Raw genomic sequence first — 5,786 nt, 5'->3', positions numbered from 1 at the left:
TCTAAGCATGTGATGATTGTTACTGAGGATGGTGGGTATGAGTCCGCTAGTGACTATGATGAGGAGACTTTGGCTCTTATTACACATGACGAACACGGTGGAGACGATTCTGATCATGAGACGCAATACATGGCTCCTGAAGATGCTGACAGGTATGAATGTTTAGTTGCTCAACGTGTTTTGAGTGTGCAGGTTACACAAGCTAAGCAAAATCAGAGGCATAATTTGTTCCATACAAAGGGATTTGTGAAGGAACGTTCTGTTCGCGTGATCATAGATGGAGGGAGCTGCAATAACTTGGCTAGCATGGAGATGGTGGAGAAGCTATCTCTCACCACAAGACCACATCCACATCCTTACTACATCCAATGGTTCAACAACAGCGGCAAGATTAAGGTAACACGTACTGTTCGTGTGCATTTTAGTATCTCTACATATTCTGATTGTGTTGATTGTGATGTGGTACCTATGCAAGCATGTTCCTTATTACTTGGTAGACCATGGCAATTTGATAAAAATTCTGTACACCATGGTAGAAACAATCAGTATACTCTTGTTCATAACGATAAAAATATTACTTTGCTTCCTATGACTCCTGATTCCATTTTGAAAGATGATATTAATAGAGCTAATAAAGCAAAACAGGAGACAAATAAGAGTGAAAATCAGATTGTGGCAAAAGAATTTGAGCACCAAATGAAGCCTAATAATAAACCATCTACTGTTGTTTCTGAAATTAAATTGAAAAGTGCATGTTTACTTGCCACCAAATCTGATATTGATGAGCTAGATTTTAGCAAATCTGTTTGCTATGCTTTTGTGTGCAAAGAGGCATTATTTTCATTCGAGGACGTGCCTTCCTCTTTGCCCCCTGCTGTCACTAACATTTTGCAGGAGTTCGCTGACGTCTTTCCACAAGACGTGCCACCGGGATTACCACCTATTCGAGGGATTGAGCATCAAATTGACTTAATTCCCGGTGCTTCGCTACCCAACCGTGCACCATACCGTACCAATCCAGAGGAGACGAAGGAGATTATGCGTCAAGTACAAGAACTGCTCGACAAAGGTTATATACGCGAATCCCTTAGTCCTTGTGCTGTTCCTATCATTTTAGTGCCGAAAAAGGATGGTACGTCGCGTATGTGCGTTGATTGTAGAGGCATTAATAATATTACTATTCGTTATCGTCATCCTATTCCTAGGTTAGATGATATGCTTGATGAATTGAGTGGCTCTACAATATTCTCCAAAGTTGATTTGCGTAGTGGATACCATCAAATTCGTATGAAATTGGGAGATGAATGGAAAACAGCATTTAAAACTAAGTTTGGATTATATGAGTGGTTAGTCATGCCTTTTGGGTTAACTAATGCACCTAGTACTTTCATGAGGTTAATGAACGAAGTTTTACGTGCTTTCATTGGACGATTTGTGGTAGTTTACTTTGATGACATATTGATTTATAGCAAATCTTTGGAGGAACATTTGGAACATTTACGTGCTGTTTTTATTGCTCTATGTGATGCACGTTTGTTTGGAAACCTTGGAAAGTGCACCTTTTGCACCGACCGAGTATCTTTTCTTGGCTATGTTGTTACTCCACAGGGAATTGAAGTTGATAAAGCCAAGATTGAAGCTATTGAGAGTTGGCCGTAGCCCAAAACGGTCACACAAGTGAGGAGTTTCCTTGGCCTCGCTGGTTTCTATAAGCGTTTTGTGAGAGATTTCAGCACCATTGCTGCACCTCTCAATGAGCTTACAAAGAAGGATGTGCCTTTTGTTTGGGGTACCGCACAGGAAGAAGCCTTCACGGTATTGAAAGATAAGTTGACACATGCTCCTTTACTCCAACTTCCCGATTTTAATAAGACTTTTGAGCTTGAATGTGATGCTAGTGGAATTGGATTAGCAGGTGTGTTATTACAAGATGGAAAACCTGTTGCATACTTTTCTGAAAAATTGAGTAGGCCTAGTCTGAACTATTCTACTTATGATAAAGAATTATATGCTCTTGTTCGGACCTTAGAAACATGGCAACATTATTTATGGCCCAAGGAATTTGTTATACATTCTGATCATGAATCTTTGAAACACATTAAAAGTCAAGCAAAACTGAACCGTAGACATGCTAAATGGGTTGAATTCATTGAGACTTTCCCTTATGTCATTAAACACAAGAAGGGTAAAGAAAATGTTATTGTTGATGCCTTGTCTCGTCGTTATACTATGCTTTCACAACTTGACTTTAAAATATTTGGTTTGGAGACCATCAAAGATCAATATGTTCATGATGCTGAATTTAAAGATGTATTGCAGAATTGTAAGGAAGGGAGAACTTGGAACAAGTTCGTCCTTAACGATGGATTTGTGTTTCGTGCTAACAAGCTATGCATTCCAGCTAGCTCTGTTCGTCTTTTGTTGCTGCAGGAGGCGCATGGAGGAGGGTCAATGGGACACTTTGGCGTCAAGAAGATGGAGGATATACTTGTTACACATTTCTTTTGGCCAAAGATGAGACGGGATGTTGAGCGTTTTGTTGCTCGCTGCACTACATGTCAAAGAGCTAAGTCACGACTCAATCCTCATGGTTTATATATGCCTTTGCCTGTACCTAGTGTTCCTTGGGAGGATATATCTATGGACTTTGTTTTAGGTTTACCTCGAACAAAGAAGGGGAGGGATAGCATATTTGTTATCGTAGATAGGTTCTCGAAAATGGCACACTTTATACCATGTCATAAAAGCGATGATGCTGTTAATGTTGCTGATTTGTTCTTTCGTGAAATTATTCGCTTACATGGTGTGCCAAATACTATTGTTTCAGATCGTGATACTAAATTTCTTAGCCACTTTTGGAGATGTTTATGGGCTAAGTTGGGGACTAAGCTGCTTTTTAGTACTACTTGTCACCCCCAAACTGATGGACAAACTGAAGTAGTCAATAGAACATTGTCTACTATGCTTAGGGCTGTTTTGAAGAATAACAAGAACATGTGGGAAGAATGCTTGCCTCATATTGAATTTGCTTATAATCGTTCATTGCATTCTACTACTAAGATGTGCCCTTTTGAAATTGTGTATGGTTTCCTACCTCGTGCACCTATTGATTTGTTGCCTCTTCCATCTTTAGAGAAGGTTAATTTTGATGCTAAAGAATGTTCTGAATTGATTTTAAAAATGCATGAGTTAACTAAGGAAAACATTGAGCGTATGAATGCTAAATATAAACTTGCTGGAGATAAGGGTAGAAAACATGTTGTGTTTGCGCCTGCAGATCTTGTTTGGTTACATTTGCGTAAAGATAGATTTCCTAATCTGCGCAAATCAAAGCTAATGCCACGTGCTGATGGTCCTTTTAAGGTGTTAGAGAAAATAAATGATAATGCATATAAACTTGAGCTACCTGTAGATTTTGGGGTTAGTCCCACTTTTAACATTGCAGATTTGAAGCCTTATTTGGGTGAGGAAGATGCGCTTCCGTCGAGGACGACTTCATTTCGAGAAGGGGAGGATGATGAGGACATCAATACCATTGTTACACCCACAACCCCTACTGTTACATATACTGGACCAATTACTAGAGCTCGCGCACGCCAATTAAATTACCAGGTACTTTCGTTTCTTGGTAATGATTCTAATGTTCATGAGATTATGATGCTGCCTAAATTGGATACATTTGTTTTGCTTACAAATGAAGGGCCTAGCTTGGAGAAGGATGAACATTGGAGCAAGAACACGCATGGAGTTGATGGCATGCGCAAGAGGATCAAGAACGGAGTTACAAGTGATGATTTCAGGACTTTGAAGCCGCCATAAGGAGTGCATGAAGCCTTGTACGAAATATACAAGATGCCACTTCATAATATTCGTCCGTAGGCTATTCTAGGTGCTGCGTCACCTTATTAATGGGTCAGGCCCATGTAATTTCGAAATACTTAAGTATAGGCTATTATTAGAGTCCGTATGTGTGGGGAAACAAGAGTTATGGTTGGTTTCGGACCCCACCCTCAAGGGCCACGAAATTTCCCCCTCTTCCTCCATATATACAGCCCTTAGGGCATCGTTTAGACTTTGGGTTTTGTTTAGATTAAAAGTTCGCCATAGCTGCAACTTCGCGTACTTCGTTTGTGTCCAACGACCAGACCAAGATGTCACAGAACCCCACCTTGATCAATAAAGCTTTCATCTTATATTCGCAATATCCCGATTGCAATCTCAGTTTCTTGCTTGTTCTTCGTTTGTTCGCAGGAAACAGACCCTCGTGGTCAGGGTGATCGTGCTCTGGCGTGGTCAATAACCCTCGAAAGTTGGTTTAGCGATTGCTAAGGCGCGACGTCTCGCACGTTCGTAGTCGGATCGTCAAGGTCGACTCCCACAGAAAACGATAGCCACCATCTCATCGAAACATCGGGACACCTTAGCCTCTATCATTTCTACAACGGGACATTAACAAATTCCCATCTGCCCATAACCGCGGGCACGTCTTTCGAAAGTTCAAATCCCTGCAGGGGTGTCCCAACTTATCCGATCACGAGCTCTCACTGTCAACGAAGAATAAACCTTCTCCCGAGGCATTCCGATCAGACTCGGCATCCCGGTTCTACAAGACAACTTCGACAAAGATAAAACAAGTCCAGCAACACCGCCCGAATGTGCCGACAAATCTCGATAGGAGCTGCACATATCTCGTTCTCAGGGCACACTCAGATGAGACATCCTACGAGTAAAACCAAACCTCAAGTTGCCCCGAGGTGGCCCCGCAGTCTGCTTGGTCGGACCAACACTCAGAGGAGCACTGGCCCGGGGGGGGGGGGGGGGGGGGGGTAAAATAATGATGACTCTTGAGAGAGCGACTCCCAAGGGAAAAGTAGGTGGTGGTGAGGCAAATGGTAAAACCAAGGTTGGGCATTGCTGGAGGAGTTTTATTCAAGGCGAACTGTCAAGGGGTTCCCATTATAGCCCAACCGCGTAAGAAACGCAAAATCCGGGAACATAACACCGATATGATGGAAACTAGGGCGGCAAGAGTGGAACAAAACACCAGGCATAAGGCCGAGCCTTCCACCCTTTACCAAGTATATAGATGCATTAATTAAATAAGATATATTGTGATATCCCAACAAGTAAACATGTTCCAACAAGGAACAACATCTCCATATTCCAACAAGGAACAAACTTCAATCTTCACCTGCAACTAACAACGCTATAATAGGGGCTGAGCAAAGCAGTAACATAGCCAAACAACGGTTTGCTAGGACAAGGTGGGTTAGAGGCTTGGTTCAACAATAGGGGAGGTGTGATAATCAAGTGGTAGGTATCGCAGCATAGGCATAGCAAAAGAGCGAGCATCTAGCAAGCAAAGATAGAAGTGATTTCGAGGGTATGATCATCTTGCCTGAAATCCCGCAAGGAAGAAGAACGAGTCCATGAAGAAGACAAACGGACGTAGACGAACGGGTCCTCACAAACACGACGTTATCGGAACCAACCCGAAGAAGCAACACCGGAAAGAAAGCACACAACATAGTAAACAACCAATACATGAACATGGTATGATATGCGGGATGCGGGATGCGATGCATATGCATGATTTGAAAATAAATGAATGAACCTGGCCTAAATTTGGAAATCTAAGAGCGCCCTGGAAAGGTGAGGTGATTTCGGTTGAAATCGATATAAAGATCACCGGAATCGGATGCACGGTTTGGAAATGGCAAACAAAACAAATATGGCATCGGTCTGCGATAATCAGCATGTAGCCATATAAATGCAACGAGATAATT

Source organism: Triticum aestivum, chromosome 6A (genome assembly GCF_018294505.1).
Source record: "Triticum aestivum cultivar Chinese Spring chromosome 6A, IWGSC CS RefSeq v2.1, whole genome shotgun sequence".
NCBI classification, from domain to species: domain Eukaryota; kingdom Viridiplantae; phylum Streptophyta; class Magnoliopsida; order Poales; family Poaceae; genus Triticum; species Triticum aestivum.
This window is presented reverse-complemented; position numbering follows the sequence as displayed.